The sequence below is a fragment of the Chelonoidis abingdonii genome, chromosome 8 (assembly GCF_003597395.2).
Source record: "Chelonoidis abingdonii isolate Lonesome George chromosome 8, CheloAbing_2.0, whole genome shotgun sequence".
NCBI classification, from domain to species: Eukaryota; Metazoa; Chordata; order Testudines; family Testudinidae; genus Chelonoidis; species Chelonoidis abingdonii.
Genome location: NC_133776.1, coordinates 10,228,028 through 10,250,861, shown reverse-complemented (window position 1 = coordinate 10,250,861; position 22,834 = coordinate 10,228,028). Strand labels below are relative to the sequence as shown.

At 40.5% G+C, this 22,834-nt stretch overlaps 1 non-coding gene across 1 annotated transcript; it reads right to left on the bottom strand.

The window, feature by feature from the left end:
- Nucleotides 1-13,179: 13,179 nt before the first annotated feature.
- Nucleotides 13,180-13,292, bottom strand: LOC116827379 (U5 spliceosomal RNA). Its single transcript, XR_004374288.1, has one exon. It is a non-coding gene; the product is annotated as a U5 spliceosomal RNA (small nuclear RNA).
- Between the last annotated feature and the right edge of the window lie 9,542 nt (nucleotides 13,293-22,834).

Sequence of the window (22,834 nt, the reverse complement as noted above, 5' to 3'; positions counted from 1 at the left end):
ATACCAAAAAATGCATCTTCCCAGAGCAGGATCCATAACACATAAGTTGTGTGTGAATTTTCAATTTTTTAAAAATGAACTCCTTTTGACACCAACTTGGGTCCCCCTACATTGTGACTCTCCAGAAATATCCTAGCAAATGAGCTTTCCCACCACACACACTCACAAAAAGTAAATGCTGAGCTTCAGTGCTTGAGTATTTGCTGAAAGCAGATCTTGAACAATTATTTAAGGTCCAATAATGTGCCCTGCACTGTACAAGACACACAAACAGGACAGACATTGCCTAGAAGAATTTAGCATAACTGTCAGAGACTGGGTGCAGGACTGGAAGTAGTTTAGATTTCATAGGGTATGGAATTTCCTTTGTAACTAACCAAGAGCAATGTTAATTAGGAATGTCTCATTTTAGAGAGATGTTGTTTGAGTTTTGTACTGTTTGGTTAGTTATCTAAATCACCCATCTGGCAACAGAAATAGTTCAAGGGCCCAATCCAACAATGTGCCAAGCCACTGAACTTCCGCTGACCTCAGTTGAGATCACTTAGCCCAATCACACCCCAAATGAAAAAATAGCTCATAGGACTGATCCAACTTCCATTGAGATCAATGGCAAGACTCCCATTGTTTTCAGTGGGAGATGGACCAGATCTTATATGAGCAGCATTTAGGTTTATGGCAAACATGTAATTTTTACAGATGGCCTGATTCTCTGTTGCCCTGCATCTTGAGTACCCATTTACTCCAGAACAAAGTGGGTGTAAATCTGTGTCGTTCTGGTCTGGTAGCGTTTTATATCCACTTTATGGTTTTGCTCCTTGTACATCCCTGTATAGAGATTTGGATAGAACCAGTGCAAGGAAACTTTCATATGTGGGATGTTATGAGGAAGGATTTTTTGTAACAATTTTAGATAAAAGCATATATCCTACTTCTGTCAACAGAATAGAAAAATATGTGGTTACTTTTTCCCTTGAAGACATGCTTTCCTAATAAAGAAAATTCACAGGGATAATTAAACCTTAAAAGAAAACACCTGTGTACAGTATATTTTCCTTTGCCCTATGCAGCCAAAAGGGGATTAGCGCAAAGAGGGGATTGTCTTCGTTAAAGTTGAAAACATATGACAGAGCAGCTAAATTGATCAGATTTAGAGTTAGATTTTTTCAGCACTTTTTCCAAATGAGTTGTACTTTACTCTCCGAGTAGCTCTTTGCCAGGAATGGGGCTACTCAACAGAAATAAAGGTCAGCATTTGGAAATGAGAAAACACAGGCTTGTGTTTATGTATCAGTGATCTTCTATGTGTACACCCCAAACTTGGGATAAAATTACCTTTCTTTTGTTTGGGAGGGAGGATCTACAAATGTGTAATTGCATTCAAAACTGAGACCGTATTTTGCTGTGAAACTCTGAAGAGCCCACTATGCCACCGCCCTGTCTAAAATAACATAAACTGAAGCTGTTTCAGAATGAATAATGACATGTCAGTCTAATTGTTTTGACTAACTGGGCATCCTCTGAACTTGCTGGATCACGAATACAGTGGCTCTATTAGGTTTCATGCTACTGCCCTCTGAACGAGGCACTCACATCTAACTTTTGCTTTTATACCACTCTACTTTGCTCATACTGTGTTACATTTTTGCTGCTCAGTGTTTGTCAACATCCTACTTCAAGATACCATATAAATACAGAGTGTAATCCCAATCAATGCCTAACGTTTAAAGAGCACTACTTTGTATGGGACATCCTGCTGTTAGTTTGAATATCAAGTATCCCATTTACATTTTGGTGGATAGTTCGGAAATTTGATGTTTGCCAAATATGAAGTGTTGAAGAACACTTCATGTGCTGGATTAGTTCACTGTTGTGATCTCCTTCTAATAAAATTTTGCATACACAGATTTACATGACACTTACACTGGCCTGGGTGCTACAGTTCAAACATGCAGCTAAAAGAATCATTGGGTTCTTTTTATTGTCTTTATCAGATCGGCAAAGATTGCTCTTTTCAGAAAGCTATGAAAGAAAATGTTTGCCTCCAGCTGTTAAAAGAAATTATTCATAAATCAGCTGAAGCCAATAGACTGGAAAACATGTTGCCTGATTATACATGTGTTAAACTGTCTTGTAATAGTTAATAGAAATGATTTTAAAAATTCCCACAGCTTATAGTACGCATACAAACTTGATTCACCATCTACAATAATAAAAATATCTCCTTAAGAAGCCATCAGTAGAAAATTACCCTTTCCTCCCAGTGTCATGTGTGGATTTCAATAGAAGAGTGGCGTGTTCTATATAGAGAGTAAGTGCAATTTGTAGAAACCCAATTCACATCCCGTTTACTCTGCAAACATTTCCTAGCTTGTAAGCTTTGCTAACACAACACAGAACACATCGCTGACTTGAAACACTTCTTCCCCCTCCCCCCAATAAAACATAATAAACAGAGTCGATAGTACTGAGATTTGGTGCAGAATAAGAAGCTTTAATTAATTTTAAATGGTGCTTTTCAGAGCATCAAAAGCTCAGCCTACTGAAGTGGAAAAGGGGGTTAGAGTGGCTAGAGCCTGGCAACACAACTAATCTGGGCACTCCTGAGCAAGCTCATTTCAAATGCTTGCATCAGTGCATCGGCATTTTGAGGTAGAGCTGCATGGGTACAACAGAGGAAACGCTCAGCATTGTAGCTAGGCCAGCTAGCTAGGCCAGCTAGTGAGGGCCTCTAAGTTAAGGGTCTGTGGCTGCTTCTCTGGCTATAGTTGAGACTTGCTTAATTTAGAACTAGACCAGAAAAATTTGGTTTATATTTGGTACAAACATTCCAGTATGGAAGTCATGTAAATACCTAGGTACATCACATAACTACAATACAAGACATGGGCTGGACTTTCAATTGACGTAAATCATGTTAGCTCCATTGCAGTCCTTGGAACAAATCTGATTTATGGCAACTGAAGGTCTGGTCCAGTAATGTTTAGCTACCTCTTTAAAATCAATTCTTCATTTTTTAAATGACAGGAGTGGACAAAGTGAAATGACAGTCTGATGGGAGTTCAGTGCTATTATTTTTTTAATAAAAGACAAACAAGCATCAAGCTCTTAATCTGTACGTTGGCGCAGAATATTTGTGAAGTTGCATCATTTTTCTTTGCGGTTCAGGACTTTGTGATGATGAGGTTTGTCTCCCGAGGGAGCTTAGATAGGTAGCCTCTATAGGTGATTCACATCAGTCCAAAGCTGCTTATTGCCCTCATTACAGCAAGCTTTCCTCAGAGCTGTTCCTTGTATACAATTTGGTGAGGTATTTGCTGATCCTGGGATTTCCACAAGAGGGCAATTCATCTGCAGTTATGAGGAGAGATTAAAGAGGCTAGGACATTTCAGCTTGGAAAAGAGGAGACTAAGGGGGATATGATAGAGGTATATAAAATCATGAGTGATGTGGAGAAAGTAAATAAGGAAAAGTTGTTTACTTGTTCCCATAATATAAGAACTAGGGGCCACCAAATTAAATTAATGAGCAGCAGGTTTAAAACAAATAAAAGAAAGTTCTTCACACAGCGCACAGTCAACTTGTGGAACTCCTTGCCCTAGGAGGTTCTGATGGCTAGGACTATAACAGGGATAAATTCATATAGGTTAAATCCATTAATAGCTATTAGCCAGGATGGGTAAGGAATGGTGTCCCTAGCCTCTGTTTGTCAAAGGGTGAAGAGGGATGGCGGAAAGAGAGCACTTGATCATTACCTGTTAGGTTCACTCCCTCTGGGGCACCTGGCATTGGCCACTGTCGGTAGACAGGATACTGGGCTAGATTGACCTCTGATCTGACCCAATATGGCCATTCTTACGTTCTTCTTTGGGAGCGGTATTTCTTATTTTCATCAGGCAGAATGCAGGTTTCAAAGGGATGCTGGCCTCAGCTGTACTTGTGATGTGCCCCGACGCTTCTCTCCAGTAACTGGGTAATGTAAGGAACTAACAGAATGTGTATTAAGGCCTAAACACTCCTCCTGGCATCTAGCCTGAGGAGCTGGAGAGGTGTAGTATAAGAGCCTGTCTGTAATAGGAAGACAATCCTCCTCAGGCACCAGTAAATACTGTGTTCCTCCTAACATGTCACCTCCATGGGAGAAGGATTCATGAAATAGCCTGGTCACTGATCCTCCCCTATTTTGACCAACCCCACCCCACACATACACCAGTAAGCTTCTGTGGAACTGCATGCTAGATATGGGTATGTGTGCCCACTGCTTACCACCCCAAAATAATACCTAGCTAGCTATTATATGGTGCTTTTCATCCATAGATCCCAAAGCACTTTATGAAGGAGCTCAGTATCATTATCCCCATTTTACAGATGGGAAACTGATGCACAAAGCAGTGATGTGACTTACTGAACTCACCGAGCAGGCCGATGGTATAACCTGGAATAGAACACATGCCAATGCACTAGCCACTAGGCCATACTGTTCCCCGTCCTGCTCACACAGTAGAAATATACCGGTCCTGCCACCAAGGGGAACAGAGCAAGGGCACGGTATCTAAATCTCTTTTGTGCATGGTAATCTCTGAAATATCAGGGCTGTGTCTAGATGTTACTGGGTCAGAAAAAATAGCAAATTTGTCTGTCTCACATTAAATAAACCCATGTCTATACCTTAGCACACTGTATCCTTGTTCATTCGCTTTCCAATTAAACTGTTTCCTATGCACTAGATTTAGCAATTCAGCTTAGAGATCTTTTTGTGGGCTTTGAGAGTGGCCTAATATTTGGGGAAATGAATTTTGCTGGCTCTAGAAAGAGTAAAATCTCCTGCCCAATATGTGATTCAGGCTTTCATTTATTCCCCCTTTGCCCCATCTCTTGCGGGGAAAAAAAATCACATCTTTGTCTCTCTTGTAAAACACTTCAATTAGGAAATCTGATTTCTATGTGGCTTTCAAATGTTGTTTTGTGGTGTTTTAATAACTCATTTAGTTTCTCTTGAAACAATAGATCATCATTTTGTCATGACACTTCGGGGTTAATCCTGAACAACTCAGTCAGGTAAAATTCCCATTGACTTCAGTGGGACTTTTTATTTGACTAAGGAGATCAAGACTGGGCTGTGTGTCAAATACTTTCATTCTGTATTCTAGAGCCATGCTGCACAAAAATAGATCATTCTTGTGGTCCCCTCTGCGTGCAGATGCTGTGAATGCATAACAGGAATTGTACACAAAACCTGGCTGAAGGAAGCCTTTCCTGGTTATCCACAGTATGAAGTGTGTATTATTCTCAGCATTTATTCACTTAATATATCAAGTGAGCAGCCATTAGGATGTGCAGCAGGCTTTGGAAGCCTATTACTATCATAAAGACATGTTTAAACCATAACATGTCCATAGACCTATTTGGGTCAACTTCTGTTGGCGACACAAATCACCTCTCTCCCTCCTTATTTTTTTTGTTTAATCCAGACTCAGATAATACAACCAATCTGATTTAAATGCAGGAAAGCAAGGAATTGCCATGCACGTGTGTGTGTGTGTGTCTCTCTGTGTGTGTGTAGGGGAAGGGAAAATTACACACAGTTTGTCCTTGACTGGGGAAGAGTTGGCTAACTGTGCACTTTACGTCCTAGGTGTCTTTTAATGAATGATGGAATGATGAGAGAAAAGGTAGTCTTTTGGTTAAGACTTCATCGTCTCTCTGTGCCTCAATATTTCCATCTGTAAAATGGGTGCTAGTGAGACTTTATTAATGTTTTCAGAGCACTTTCAGCTCATTGGTTGCATGGTGCTGTGTAAGTTTTTTATTGATATTTTATTATGGGATCACTTAAAAGGATCTGCTCAGATATGCTTCCAGCATTTTTGGAGGCTTATCAAAAGCATTCCACACTTATCCAAACTTTTTTCCTTCTCGAAGTTAGAAGAAAAAGGCTTTACCCTTGAGGTTTCCAGTACGGTATTTGTGTTTGTTTTGGGCTGTGTCAGAGTTTTTTTCCCAACATTTTAGCTTCTTGCAGAGTTCTAATATTTCCATCTCTGACCCTGAAAAGTGCAGAGGTGAAAATGGAGAGGGAGGAATTAAGCAGCATTTTTTTGATCTCCAGGATTGGCTTTAGTTTAAATTTCATGTGGAGATTTGAGTTACTACTTATTTTATCCAAAGTGTCACCAGAGGCAGTTGTGCTTTTGGACAGCCAGTGCGCTGTTCCACTCAGATGATTGTGGTAAAATTACCTCACTTTGATTGAATTATCTTCATTTTAATTCGATGCACCACTCATAGATCTCAAATTAGCAGCACTTCTAGCTGAAGGATTTATCCATGGGCAGCTCTGTCAGCCTCCCAGCAGTGTGTTCCAAACATTCCAGCAGAGGGTTCCAAAGCAGAAGCAGTTGCTTGTCAGACTGTGTGCCAACCATTCTGTGAGCTCTGATTGCAGCAGAGAGAGGATTGGGGGAAAGTGCCCTTCATTGCTTAGCACCTAGGACTTGATCAAAACCCCATTAAAGTCCATGGAAAAAACTGCTGTGACTTCACATAGTATTGGCATAGGTCCCTAAGGAGGAGTACAATATCTCACCTAGAATTTTAACCTGGAGTGCCATCGGAGTGTTAAGGAGTAAGAATTGTTTCAGACTTTATAGTGGATTTGCTTGCATAACACAGTGCCCCGGATGGATTTGTCAGCTGCAGGGATTTAGCCTGAGAACATCTGGATCTAAAAGTATGAACCTCTTTACTGCCTGAACTTAAAGACTAGATCCATTAGCTTGTGGCTGTAGTAGACTCAGTAATCTTTGTGTTCCAGCCACTAGAAGGTGACAGAGAGCCATACTGGATTACACTTGTTTTAGTGGCTTGAATTACACATTTAAAGTTACACTGAAGTACAAAAATTTACATTCATGTAAAGGTAAATTATCTTGCGTAAAATGTGAAAGAACAAAAAGCCGGGACAAGAACTGAGAGTCAGAAAAATTAATGTTCACATTAATGTTCATGTTCCCCTCTCTAGGTGCCTGATATGTGAATACATGCAATAATTACAATAGGAGTTTAAAATATCTACAAACCAGTGAAAATTAAATGTAACCTGTAAATGTCATTAGCTGTATCTGCAAATGGAGAATTTTGTGATTGTAAGTAGCTTCTGAAAAATCAATTTTGTGACTAGATATTTCACAACAAATGCAAGGGATACATGTCTAATTGGGAGGGGGGAGGGTGTTGAGAGAGGTGGATTGTGAGTTAAAATTTATGGGTTCTATTCTTGGTTCTGTTTCTGATTTCTTATTGCTCTGATCTTAAATGAATGGGCATTGGACAAGGCATTATGTCACTTAAGTCACTCACAGGGTTACCATCAGCTTACAAATTACGCTTATGTCAGAATTTTTTTAACCTACTATGTTTACAAGAATACCAACGATTACTATTATAAGTGAAAGATATTAGAAAAGAGAAATATTTTGCATATTTCCAGTTCCCTTACTTTGTGCTTTTTGACAGCACTTTGTGTATAGTCAGTTTTGCTGTTTCCTCTCTAGACACAGTCTGTTTCCCCTCATTTGTGTGGATCTCTCAAATGGCAGGGAAGAGAGAAAATAATTGTTTTTAAAAACTGGTTGTAAAACCACAAGACATGTCAGAGGACACTCATGGTTAGCTGTGTTTGACACTACTTTTCACCCCTTTAACAAACACAAACAAACAAAAAAAATCCCAACCCTGAATGGATTTGAAGTTGTAACTTCTCTGAGTTCAGTTTTGCCCTTCTGTCAAAACAAAACAAGATTCCTACCTCTTAGAGATGTTAAGCCTTTTTTTTTTCTTTTTGGACAGATGAAAGGCTTTATAGACAATAAATGAAAAATAATTATTACATACTTCCTGCCTCCCCGTGAAGCCCTGATTGCACAAGTTTACTGGGGTTTTTGGGTTTTTTTTGCTCTGTGCGGTGTTGGAGAGATGAAAGCTGTAAGCCAACTCTAGGGCAATCCTGTTTTCATAGGGCACTAAAACCCCCCAGCAAAAATAAAGTACTGTATGTTTACCTTGCTTTATTGCGAACACCTACAGTAGGGGAAGTTTACCATGGCACTCATCCCATTTTTGCAGGTGGCACTTTTTTTTGTTGTTTTGCATTTCAATTTAGACTCAACAATATGGAGTCAATTCTCAAAGGGCGCACTATTCTAGATGCAGGTACAGTGTAGTTCTACTAAACATTAGAATAAGTGAATCAATAGAATATATAAATAGATATCTTTTTTACCCATCTGCACAGCTACAATGTGTTTAATGTATTAATTAAAACTTTCAGCAAAAAGAAAAATGAAGCTTGAACACTAATCTGGAAACATTCTTTTTTAATATGTCAGAAGTGTACTGTACGAAAACATCTTCCTTAACAACTTAATAAGTAAGTAAGAAAGAAACATTGAAGTAGGTAGTGGATCCTCAGTGAAAACAGCGAGTGAAAATGATTGATTTTGAAAAACTGTCTTAGTGGAAATCTGTTAACTTTGAAGACTTTTAATTGTTGCTGAGAAAAGGGTAAGGAACTTAGCCTGCTCTAGGTTGAATGAGCGAGAGTAAAGGTTAAGAATCCTACTTTCAGCTTTGGTGTAGACTTAGGGGACTATTCTCCCTTCAGAGGATTTGCATATGATAATACGAGCTACACATCTAAATCCTTTCCCTATTGGTGTGAAAATCAATTTCATAGGATGCATTTGAACCGCATTTAACTATAGGTGGAGTACTATAAAAGAAATATACTGGGGAGCTCTAATATATTCTTTTATTTGCTTTTCCCTTGATATACAGTACATTATATGCTGGCCAGAATTCTGTTCCGTTCAACCAGTATGAAGGTGGGGTAACTTGTGAGTGGCTAGATTACACCAGTGCAACTGAGAGACCAGCTTGGCTAAGTGTGTATATGGGACACAGTTTACTCCTGCAGCAGGGGGAGCCACTACACCTAATGGGAGAAGGTAGATTGCATTAGCATCAGTGCCCACCATGAAGGATCTTCCAGAGGAGGCCAGCTTTTATCTTGTAGACAGGGCTCCTTGGAGGATACCCTTGACTACACAAACTCCCCAGCCATGACCACTGGTATCTGGGATTATGTCGCATGGCTGTGCAGCCCCGAGCACATCAGCAGTTGTGAGTGCCTTTTGACACCAACTAGCCTTCCGTGGACAGCCTTTCTGCAACCAGTGGACTTTCACCCTGGGTTGTGACAGAGACAACCCAAGGCAGAATCTAGCCCGTTACAGATATACAGTATTACCAGCCTCAAGCATTCAAAAATCACGAGTCAGGTTCTTCACCCAAAATCATGAGATCGGGTTAAAAGTCATGTGTTTTTGTTTTGTTTTAAATTAATATTAGTGATATTTTTTCATTGGCTCCTATGTGTTTTCTTTTTTGTTTTGTTGCTGTTTTGTGGGAGGAGGAAGTTTATTGACATTTTCCAGCTTTTCTTCACAACCAAGCAAACTAGAAACTGTTTTTAAATGAGAGCTGAGGTTTTCCTGTAACTACGTGAATCCAGGAGTTGGACTTTAAGAGACGCACTAAATATCACAAGATAAAGGATAAGATTGGAAAAGTTGGCAATTCTGCTACAGTATGTGCTCTAACAGAGTTTGATCCTATTCCCACTAAAATTGATTCAAGTTTTGCCATTGACTTTAATGGAAGCAGGATCACAATAATAGGGTTTTAAATAGTTCTTTATATTAAAAAAATCCTGAATTTTCATACTCCAATATATTTTAAAATATACCTGAAGTAGACATGATCTAAACTAACGCAAACATTTGCCAGTGGGGCTTGAACAGAGGGACATTGTATTTAAATTGTATTTCGATAAAGCTGCTATTAAGTGCAGTTATTTGCACTTCCGTCAGTATGAAACATTTAAAAATGTTACATGTGATTTATTAAATATACTTATGACGATGTTTCTCTTATGACCTGCTTTACTCTTAACATGAAATGTCCTCTACTTACTGAAATCAATCTGGCTTTTGATTTATTTATAGCTTTTTTGTTTTAAAAATATAGTTCTGACTAATAACACTATTTACTACTGTATATTATAGAGTCAGGGCCAGATCCATAGCTGGTGTAAATTGACTAAGCTCCATTGAAGTAGATCCATTAATTTTGTAAAGACGTCTAATTATTGCTGAAAGAAGGATAAGGATGTCACTGGAGATGCACTGATTTTCACCAGTTGAGGATCTGGCCCTGTAAATAGTTATTTGACATAATATTTTAAAATATATTATTTATATTAAAACATCTTAATAGGGAGAGGACAAATATATTTATTAGGCAGTATATTTTCTTGGCACAATTTTTTTTTAAAGAGAGTACTTTAGTTGAAACTAAGCAAACCAAAGTAGAAAATTGTTTATCCAAACAAACACTGTAAGCTATAAAGAAATGGGTACATAAAGCGCACAAGTCTGATGCTTATTAGATTATTTCAGGTCTTCACAACCTGTTTGCTTACTCCAATAGCAACTTGTTGATAATAGGAAGTATTTTGTAAGAAATAGCATGGAAAACAATAGAAAGCGTCAGATTTAATAAAGTATCTACGAAAAGTCTTAAAATGACACCCACACTATGAAGGGAAGACCAAATTTGCTTTCTCTGAAGGGAATTTGTGTTTGTCAGGAAGGGTTCCTGGAGGCTTTGTTTTCAGGCCTTGATGTGTGACCACTAGCCTACAGGCCGCCCTTCACCCCAGCCTTATTCTACCACTGTTCTGCCCACCCATACTGACACCGCAGGGGGAAGGGTTTCAGAGGAGGCAGAATCAAAAGCTGAGGGAGGAAAAAAAGTGCTTTTCAGGTCTGATGTGTGGGAATCAAATGAGAGGCCTAGCTCAAATCCGGTCGCCAGGCAACCATAGTGATATGCTGAGGGAATATCATTAAAGTTGGAAACTAAGCAGCCTCTCTGAATTAGTAAATCGGACCACAGTATGGATGATGCACCAGAACTACCTCAGCCCCCAAGCTCAATTTCTGCACGTAAGGGGGGGGGGGGGGAAGCAGCTGATTTGTAGAGTTTTTCATAAAAAAGACAATGGCTGTCCAGACATGGAGTTGGTGGTGAAATATGGTAACTGCCACGGTTGCAGCTGGCCCTCTGACACAAGATTAATAAGTTGCCGTTTCCTAGCCGACCAGAACCTAGTGGGAACTATCCAGCATTTTTCCATGAATTGTGGGCAACAGCCTTACCGCAAGCTGGCCTAGTTTACTGTTCTGTTTTACTCAGATCTCCTAAAGTGCAGTAAACATCTGTGATTACAATGAGGTCATCAGAGACAGTGTCCAGCAACCAGGACCTGAAAACTAATCTAACCTTTCCTTAAGCACAAAGAAGAAGGATTGTTTTAAACTAGGATATATTTAATGGGGGGGAAGTGGCATTCTGTCATCTGTTAAGCACCTATGAAACTTTTGCAATTTTTTTTCTGGGGGGTAGGGGAGAAATGACTCTATAACAAGAGAGCAGTAGTGAACCTATTGTATTAGATTTAGGCTTTGCTGAATATTATCACTGACATGAACAAGCAAAGCTTATCTGCTCTTTCCTCCTTGAAAGGTTGAATGAAATTGAATTGCAACCTTCTGTATTTTACCAGAGACATATGAAATCACTTAAAATGAAGCCAAGTTGATTCGAACCACAGAGCCTATGTATAACTTTCTGACAGCAACATCTCAAACACAATGTGACATGGCATAACATGGATGGGTAATTTGATTACAGGTGCGGTGTAACACAAATCACACTATCCCAAACATGTTCTTTATTTTTTTTCACAATAGCTCACCAACATGGTCCTATTTATTTTATTTTTATTTCTTTTAAAGCTATATTTTCCAAGATAGGCAAGCATTTTAACTCGCTTCGCACACCTAGAATATAGGGGATAGGGTAAAAGAGGTCTCCTGCTATTATCTTTTTAAGTTTATTTAAAGTTAAGTACTTGAATTAAAATCTTCTTTTGTAATATAGACATTAGAAGACAATTGTCTCAACTCAACTTTAGGCATGGAAATACTGAAAGAATAAAGACTGCAGCACAAATACAATGATTATCCTGATAAAAATACATATATGGTTGTACATGCCTTGATTTTAAACTTCCTTCCAATCAATTTGTGTATTTTAGGGCCTGATCCAGCTCCACTGAAATTAGAGACTTTGTATATTGATTTCAACAGTTGCAGAAGGAGGCCCACACTACTTTTGCATTCCCTTAGGAGGCAGTGAGGTCTAGTGGATAGAGCACTGTCAAGGTGCCAAGAGATGTGCATTCTATTCCTGGCTCTGCCATTGATCTGTTTATGTGGCCCTGGGCCAGTCATTTAACCTTTCTATGCCTCCATTTTCCTATCTATAAAATGGTGGTTATCCAGCATGCATTGAGACCTATGAATGAAAAACTCACATAAGAGCTAAAGTTTAATAATAGCAGTAGTAGCTGACTGGGAAGAATACTTTTGCAGTAGAACTTTGGTGTCAGAAATTTTGTGGAACCAGATTATTTCAACAGTTCATGTTCAGTGAACCACTTTAAGAACAAACTGGGTCCACCTCAATCATCCCACACCTGTTTCAAAGTGATAGACACCAATGCAAAGATTTAGCCTTGAAAGGGTGTTGTTGCCATTAACATGTAGTGCAAGTGGCACTGGGAATAAGTATGGTGAGGATGAGGCAGGTAATGGGGTGTGTGATTGGGTGAAATAGAAAAAACTGGTGAGAAGTTGGAGAGAGGCTTTGGTGGAGAAAGCTCAAGCCTGATAAATCTCTTGAATAGACTATATTATGAATTCAAGGAAAGAGAAGAATCACTGAAGATGCCCAACTGGGAATATCTAGGAGTCACTGGAAGTCATTTGGGCTGTAAGGGAAGTAGCTCAGAGCAGACTCTGAATCTGTCGTTGTGTGCCTTTTTCTGATCTCATGTAATTTTTATCTTGGGGTAACTGCATTAACTTTAGTGGAGTTGCTCTTGATTTATAGCAGTGTTAGATCAGAGTTAAGCCCAGAATTTACTTTAGTAAACTCCAGCGTAACTCTTATAGGCAGTCATCAGTATAAAAGATGGACAGAGTTTAACCAAACCAAGCCTGCTGTGTCATGATAAAAAAAGGCAAATCACCCTCTGAGTTGTAGCACAAGGAAATCTTTAGTAAAAGGCGAAAGATTTATACGAGCTGAAGAGAAAGCAGAGTACCTACTACCAGCATTTGCTGCCTCTACTGCTACTTCTGCCTGTGATGCTTTTACTTTTCCACTAGTCTCTTGTGTAATCTCTGAGACTCTCAGAACAATATCAACTTTATATAGGGAGGTATACCTGGTCTGAAATCGGGGGGAGGAGGTTAAAATACAGCCCCTTTTATTTATGAGACCGTTCCTCCAGTGATCTCTGCCTGCCCTTGACACAGGGATTAAATAAGGTTGTGTTGCCAGTACATATTTCTTTTAATCAAATGTCCCACTGATTCTGGAGTGATTGGATAGTTAGAAGCCAGGTTTTCTACTAATTTGAATATAGTAGTGTTCTTTTATGTAGTGGTATCCACTAGGTCTGTGTGGCTCTAGAAATGCATTCCTGTTCTGACAGCTAATGTTTATTTCTATCCTTTGCTTTAATGTATTTAAGACTATCAATTTGTATGAGCTTAAATGGTGAAATTGAGTACAGGAAACATTAATGTGTGGTTATTATACTAACTATCTTGCATTCATCATATTGTGCCACTGTTGTTGGGTAGTGAACTGAGTAATTATAGCATATGAAATGTTTTTGTATACAATATGTAGCTTCTATTTCCAGCCAAACACCAGGGAAAAAATGTGAGGCTCTCCTTGAAAATTGTTTCCACACTTGTTTTCTGGAAAGATTTTATAGCTGTGTTTCAGTTCCTTAATTTTTACAGAGAGTATATAGAGGAAGAGGGAAGTTTTCAGAAAGAGTGATAGCAAGAGTTGCTGATGGGGAGACGATAGGCGAGAGGGGTTCAGAAGACTTTGAACTAATTTCTCCCAGAGACCCTCCAGTAGACGACGATCATGTACTATAGATGTACCAGATTAGGTAAAGAAATCTCAATGAAAGAAACTCTTGTGTTGACCCTAAGGAGTGTTAATCTTCCTGGTCCAGGAGAGATTTTGAACACACTGGTGCGCAACTCCACATTGTATCCTGGGGTCTGTGGGGTATTTACCCTGGAACATAGTTGTACTGTAAAGTAACATTATCTTGTTGCACTCATGGTTTTTAATTCACTAGCTGTGATTTACTGTCAGAATTTTAACAAGGGGTGTCCCTCAAACAATTTCTATTGGAGTGCGTGGATCACACGCACACACGCCACACATATATATATCAGTTCCATGTTTCCCCATCTCTGTTGCCTCATTGAGACTTATCTAAGTGGTTTTCCTACCTAGCTTCTGTTCCTTACTATAGCAGTAGTGGTGGTATGTGGGTTTTTTTTCTGGCATTTGTGTCTCAGGTTTTCACTGGGTGTTCAGGGATGGCTCTCGTGTGAATGGTCTTGCTTAGCAGGTGGGGGTGGGGAGTTGGTTTCCAGCGAAGAGGAGAACAGAGACCTAAGCACCCTCTCAGTGCTTAACTTTTCAGCCTGCATTCTGGGAGCAAAGAGGCAGATTGCATCAGCTACAGGACTCCTATTCAGTGCAACATTAGCCTGGCCCCATTTCCTGCCCTCAGTTTCTTCCCATGTATTGTTGGAGCTGCTGGTGGATACAGGTGATGGTGTTGGTACTACATCATGTGTCTCCCATTTGCTGCTAGAAGCACCAGTGAAGGTCTCAGGAAAGAAGTTCCCTTTGCAATAGATGCTCCAGAGAGAGCTGAAAATAATAACCACCAGAGCTGACTAGCATCTGGGGCAGATTGTAAGTTGTTGTTTTGGTTTGGTTTTGGGTTTTGTTTTGTTTTCTTTTGTTTTTTTTGCTATGGCCTCCTTATCTGTAATTACATTCTGTCCACAATAATCATAAAACGACACACTGGCCTGGCCTGAGGATTGTGAAGAGGGTCAATGAGAGAATTCTTTGGGTATAATACTTTACCAGAAGTAAATCTTCAGGTCCCCCCAGCTCTTGCTGCAGAAATTGAAGCCAAGCTTCACATTTCTTTAAATCTCAATGATCAGTTTCTATCACAGTATGTCTGCAAGGCTGTGTTAGCAGAGAAAAAGACTAGGGACATTTTTTAAATGAAAGCTGAGGTTCTCCTTTGCACGGCCCAAAAGCTGGTGCTATTAACAAGGGGCTCAGCTGAGCTCCTCAGCTGTGAGTGCCCTCCAGCTCATCGGAAGGACCTGCAGTCAAGAGAACAGCTCCTCTCGTTTCCTTTCCACACCATGTGACTATCTCCACTTTGCTTGATACTGGGTGTTCATGCTGCTTTTTCTCCATTGTAACCAAGAACTGTGCTTGTGAACTGACTGTTCTTTATCTTTTTAATAGTCCTATGGAATTAAACAACTAGAATGTCTCAATAGCCTTGTCTCTGTCTGCAAACATCACTATTTTTCAGTAAGTCTGGGCTGGTGGGCCCTGAAGTATGGCAAGCACCTATAGCTTGATTGCATCCCCCCTTCATCCAGAATTATTTTGTGGTGTACTATCTGCACATTAAACCTCTTGGATCCAGAACCTAAGACCTACCATCTCTGTTCTTTCTCCCCATAGGTTCTGCCTTGGAAGATGACCTTTCCCAAGGCCTTTACTGTAGCCACAGCCTGTACAACCAGTGCTCTGGAAGTACTCTTGCCAGAGCTTTCCACCACCACTGCCACAGCCTGTTGCGAGTCGTCTTCATGCTCTTCGCACCACGCTAGGACCTATTCTCTATTCATGCTGACTAACTGAGGGGTCAGTAGGGAGGGGTTTTTTCTTTTCACAATCCCAGCAGTGCCTCTAGGAATGTAAGGGGGTTTATGGGTTGCTCTGCCCCTAAGGGCAGCTAATCATCGACTGGAGCTTTTACCTGGGATCCTCTGCTTTGACCGCAGCGGGTTTCAACAGCCTGGGTTCCTAGTTGCTAACTAATAGTACCTCCACCTGCCTGTTCAAGGTTGTCAGGAACCATACTTTACTTCCCTATGTAGTTTTGACTATCCCCCTACCTGGTACTTATCCCTATGCCGGCTACCTCATACATATACTGTTCTGACACCTCTGTAATGGATGAACCAACAATCAAGGTACATTTTATTTACACGGGGAAACATAAAGCGATGGGGAAGATTGATTTGGAATGGGTACATTAGCAACACATACAACCCTGGATTTCCCTGGATTCAGAAGTCCAGTTTATTCCAGACAAGTGGGCTTCATAATGTGGAGTAACCCACATATCTGATGAGTCATTGCAGGCCTGAAGGTTCTTGAGTGTGGTGAGGTGATGAAGGCACTGATTCACCGTGGCTAATGTCTCTGCAGCAGCAATGGGTGTTACAATGTAGGGGGGCTTCCTCGATGTTTCTAAGTCTGGTTGCTGTCTCCAAGAGTAGTTGGCCAAACTTCTTTCAGGGGGAAATAGGCAACATCCCAGGGAGGTTACCTGCTCTCCCTCAGACAAAGCTGTCCTCCATTCATCCCTGCCTCTAACTGGCTGAGTCAACTTTCCATTCCTTAAGGTTCACCCCCTCACAAGGCTCAACTCCCTTGGCGAGGTGAGCATGCTGCAGTCGTCCCTATCTCTCATCTACCCAGCAACAGGCTTGGCTCTCTTTTTGTTGTCAGACCTATTAACCTGGGTTCCATTTGTATGCTCCATATGGAATTCTGACTTCCTAAGCCAGATGGGTGGAGAATGTTAACTAAGTTACCCACCAGGTGTTAGTTGGGTAGTCAGGAGTATAAGGTCTGTTTTTCTGATATTATCTGCTCATTGCTTCTACGGACATTTAGCCAGTAGCTTTCTGGACTAAGTCCAGAATTATCTGGTCTTTACAGATCTGGAAAAAATGTCCAAATATCCAACTGGTCACTCTCACTCTTATTCAATTCAGATATTAAAATTCTGCAGTTATCATGGAGAAAATAATGGATCAGCAAATTTAAGTGCTGTGTAAAGTGTGATCTATATGCATAGGCAACGGGTCACTCAGTCTATCTCCAGTGGAAGTGCGCTCACTCACACAAGGGCTGAATTGGGCCTGTTGAATTCAAGAGGTTTTTATGAGCGTGAGGGCAAAATTTTGCCCACTCTTTTTAACATGGGCTAAGTTTAACAAGGGTTCGTTGACTTTGGGAGTAAGCCACAATAAAAATCCATCAGCCATTGATTTCAGTGTTTACTTCTTTAATACTTTTAGTGGCAGATGTTGCTTATTTTCTTACTATTCTTGATGTTGAGGAAGTGAAAATTAGGCAAGGTTGAACAGTTGGACTGTGAGATTGCTCTGCGTATCATGTGATGTTAATATAGACCTGGAAAAACTGGCTTCAGCTCAACCATAACACTTTTTCACATGTTTGTAAAGCTGCAGAAAAGCCTTTTTTTTTTTCTTTCTTTTCTTTTTTTTTTTTTTTTATAGAGTACACAGAAAGAACATGGTATCTCAGAGAGACTGTTGGGAATTTCATGAATAGTTTGTTGGAAACCATGTTAAAAAGAGCATCACCTGATGTATCTGCAGTGTTCTTATTGCAAGTGCTCTTGCAGATGAGTAATTCCTTGCACTCTTGTTTTTCATGGCCACCATTTAATGCCTTCAAGCATGCCTGGGAGTAGCCAGTTTGCCTATGAAACATAGTAATTTAACCCCTACTCTGATTTCGCCACCTAGCTGTAAACTGCTATCAGAATGCCAAATACTGACCGCCACAATATCCAAACAGCTGGTGCCTCCATGCACAACAACTGAAATTTCTTTCAATTCTGGCTCTTTGAACATCATGTTGTAATCTCTTCCCCATCGTGGAAGAGACTGGGGATAAGAGAAGGTGTTTAACACCCCAACGGGTTTTCTACGTTGGTACCTGGGACTGAGAGTTTGCTACTTTTCAGTAGTAAACTCTTTTGTTTTGATCCAATGACAATGAGCAGTACTACAGCAGAAATGACAGTTACAGCTTGTCTCTCTAACTCATGATTGGTTGAAATGTTCTTTCAGTAGATTATATTCTATGAATTTGGTAGAAGTTCCTCTGGTCATTGTTCTTCGCTCTGCTTTCACTTTTAGACCTCTTCTAAACTAAGTTTTGATATAGTCTATAGATTCTACCCTTGGATGCATTGGGTAGCTCTCGAGGCAGTGGAAGCCACATTCATGCCTTTTAAAGATAGAATTTAGCCCTCATAAAATCAGCAGCAAACTAGGTACATGAACCATCCAGCAAAACAGCACAGGAGAAAATGTGTACAACACTGAGGAAAGTAATGCAATGTTGATCGTTTGTTATTGAAATTGATGGAGATGGAGATAGAGCAAACGGTGAGGCAAATGAGATAGCTTGTGTAAAGTTATCGAATGAAATATGTGTACTCTGTGCCCATACAGAACTTTTCATGAACAAAAAAAAAATAGTTCTTCTGTACTTTAACTTTATTTTAGGGAGACAAGTGATTTTGCTGTCAGTGCAATTGTAAAAGTATAATGAAACTGAATCTGTTTACACAACCCCCAAAATCCTCTTCTTTACTTTGTCTGAGGATTATGCAACCAAGAGAAAATAGTAACATCTTGTAAAAAGAAGGAATATGTGACATCTTGTCTGTCAGTGATGTTGAAGTGGAATCTGCAACCTTGTTTAAAAAATCTATATTGGATTTTCATTACATTATGACACAATAATAAAATGGAGGAGAAAGAGATGCCAAGGTACATAATGAACCAAGAAGTCACACGCAACAAAAGGAGGTGTGAAGGATCTATCTTGAAGTGTATACACAAGATATTTGTGTTGAATAAAAGTTTGGTATGGGCTTCCTAACACTGAACATTTCATCTTGTCACTACTAAGAAGATAACCTCTTTCGAATGTGTAGGTCAAAAAACAGGAATGTGGGCCTGGTCCAAAGCCCATTTGAAGACAATGCAAATCTTTCCATTGACTTCAGCGGGTTTTGAATCAGGTATTGTGGGATTCTCAAAAGCACTCAGCATTGGCACACTGTTGCCACTGGAGTCAATGGTAAAATTCCTGAAATCCCATCCTATATGTATATATGTTCCAGTGTACTTAGCTGCAATCTCAATTAAAGTTGCCAATTTTTAAAATGATTAATGCCATGCTCAACAGGCCTGATCCAGAGCCTACTGAAGCCATTGGAGAGACTCCCATTGATTTCAGTAGACTTTGGATCAGGCACAACATTAGATTTAATTTAGTTTTCTTAAAAGAAATTTCCATAATTTGGTCCCAGAATAATCAGGCCATAGGACTCTGAAGCAAGATGTACATAGTCGTGCATGGACTAGTATTGTGCATTGTGAGTAGTGATCACACAGTGCTCAGAGCTGTTTTTTAAATCAGGTTTTGGGTACAGATGCAGATCAAGATGTAGTATTAATGTTCCCCTCCCCCTCAAATTTTGTTCCATTGCTCCTGTGGTAAGATTCCCAGATCATTTATAATTCTATAATATCTTTTAATATTTTATAATATCTATAGTAGCATTTAGATAGCATTGAGAAAGATGCACATACAGAGGCAGTGGGCCTCAGAGAGAGAGTACTGGACTGGGACTCAGGAAACCTGGGTACTATTCCCAGTTTGGTTGCTGGGCGGCTTTGGGCAAGTCCCTGTGCCTCAGTTTCCCCATTTGTAAAATGTGACTGATGATGCTTTCTTTGTGAAGTTCATTTAAGGTCTACTAAGGAAAAGCACTATATACGAGCGAGGTATTTTATATATATCTATAATATATCAAGGAGGCTGAACTAGGTGATATCTTGATCCTGAAGAATTTTATATACTTATGAAAATTCAGGAGGATGCTTAATTTATTTTGTGGATCATTCTTAATTTTTAAGTGAAACCCAGCATGTCTTGATGTTAACTTTGTTTTCTTTTCATATTTGGGGGGAGAGGGAGGCTGATTGTGCTAAACTCTGCTGTGTGGAAGCTTGGAAGAGGGTGCAAAAGGTACCTCCTGAAGTGATGTAACAATGAGGACACCACCGAGACTCACAGCTGTCTTTGGACTCCCAGGGCTTTGTCTAAGGCACAATGAATCTTTTGTGATTCATGATTTTGCAGCCTGTGAAACCTGAGAGTGTGAGGAAATAGGTCAGATGGGTCCTGTTTCCTCTAACCCTACAGGTGGTTTTTCATGCTATTGTGACAGCCATTAGGTTGGCCAGCACACTGGGGATGGAACCAGGGATCTCTAAAGTTGAAAGCACAAACCTCTACAGCTAGAGATAAAAAGCCAGATTCTACAGCAAGGGCCTGTTACAAACCCACATCCTCTGACTGTGGCTTGAGCCAGGAGTATGCATAATACATGTTGACCATTGGGTTACACTCTGTTAAACTATGTAGGCATTCTTCTGAAGTCCAAAGTAGCCCTACACCAGAAATGCCCAGCGTTGTTCCCCCAAGTGCCCCTATTTAATGCACCTCAGAGTGAGGTTAATAAAGGGGAAAAAATCCTGGAACATGCACAACCAGGGGATATTTCTTCTTTTTTGGGGCCAGATTCTATCCACACTGAATGGTACTTTATCTCTTGATTAATGTGGCCCTCTGTGTGAATCAGAGAGGCATAATCTTGCCCTTTCTATTAGTCTCCCATATTTTCATATCATTGACCAATCTGATAGTGGCATAAAATTCCTAAGCATAAATCAACCTGTGTTCTTTTGAGCTCTGCTGGAGCCATCTTAGCTCAGTGCTATAAGAGACATCATGGCAGTGTTTCTTGGGTGAAATCCTGGCCTCACGGAAGTCAGAGGTAGTTGTGTCATTGACTTCATTGGGGCCAGGATTTCACCAGGGGCAGCTTCAGGCCCCAACACGCCAAGCGCATGCTTGGGGCGGCAAGCCGCAGGGGGTACTCTGCCAGTCACCGGGAGGGTGGCAAGCAGGCTGCCTTCGGTGGCATTCCTGCGGAGGGTCCGCTGGTCCCATGGCTTTGGCAGACCCTCCACAGGCCAGCCTGCCTGCCGTGCTTGGGGTGGCAAAATGCCTAGAGCCGCCCCTGGATTTCACCCCTAATCTCTGAACAGATATGGAGATAAAAAGAAGCAAGGCAGCTTATACCATGCTCCCTGCTAGAATACAGAGCTTAGAGGCCTCCAGAAAGCTCACATCAATAAGTAGCAGACAACAAAAGAAATTAATAACAGAATCGGATACAATTTTAATGTAGCAGTCCATTCCCCACCCCACGCCCCGTAAATATGAATCAGGAGGGGTTCTTTTAAAAAACAGAGAAGTTGCAAAAGTAAAACAAAACACCATAAACCCTTAAAAAAAAATCAAATACGTTTAGTTCTTTTTTTTCCCCATTATTCTCTTTCCATTGATATCACTACCACAGTGTCAAACAATCTGAAGTGCTGCAGGTAGAAAAAGTGATCCTGTGACAAAGTGGCTATAAAAATCAGATTGCCTTTGACTATTCATTTGAACCTTCAGGGATGGTTCAAAGTCTAAGCTAAGGGTGGGCTCGAGCTATAGAAATCTGACCCAACTTTTAACCCCACTCAGTCCAAAGTTTGAGAGTGTTTTGATTTACTCCAGCACTGAGGAAGGAGAATGCTACTAATTTATATCTAGATCTGGGTTTGGATCCCCCACCTCCAGTCCACACAAATTTAGGGCTGTTTGGAACTGGAGTCTTAGACATCTGTAGCTGAGAGCTGGTATAGTAAAAATGGTGGGCAGGCACCTTAGTCTAGTAAAATACGTGCCCAATCTATATGTTGCTGGTTTCAGTGTCTCCATTTAGACATCAGGTGAAATCCTGAAGTCAAGAGAAGTTTTGGCGTTTACTTCAAAGGGGTTAGGATTTTACCCATCAGATAGAATTCTGTCCTGCACACCCCAGAAGCAGTCCAGAGGGAGCAGAGACAAGCTTTGCATACTCTGGATGCTGGGGTTCTCCAGGAGGTGCTCTAACTTAGAGCAGCCTGTATTATGTGGGTTATAGGCTGCAGTTTAGCCCAGAAACTCTGTAGCACCATGCACTATGGGCCATCCTCTGGTCTGCCCCTTCCAATGTTCAGCACATGCTGTGCGCCTGGGGTTTGTGCAGAGAGAGCTATGCAACTTTATGGCAGTAGCACAAATAGCTTGGAACAGGATACAGAATCTATCCCATGGTTTTTAGGTATCTGCACATTATGGTAAAGCCATACACTAGCTGCTGGAGTGAGCATTTTCCATTTCTAGGGCTGCTATGATGGAAAAAAATCTGTTGACATTACAATTTCTTTGCCTTCTGCATAATCATCTCTTGTCCCCCAACTTATCTGTACAGGGCTAGCTTTCCATAACCCTTAATAGGAAAACACAGCAATTATAAGTGGGCATAAAAAGTCTCAAACTTATCCCGCCTCACCCCAGTCTTGGAAGACCAAGCTCCAGCCTGAGTCACAAAGTCAAAGCAATGTCCACACAGCTATTTTTAGTGCACTAGTGTGATCCCCACTACCCTAAGTCTGGCAACCCTGGGCTGGGAAGCTCACTCCCAGATGCAGTGCAGACATACCCTAAGGAATCTCTGCTAATAGGGATTTACTGACTGACTAAGGGCTCACCTCTTACAGCAATTATAAA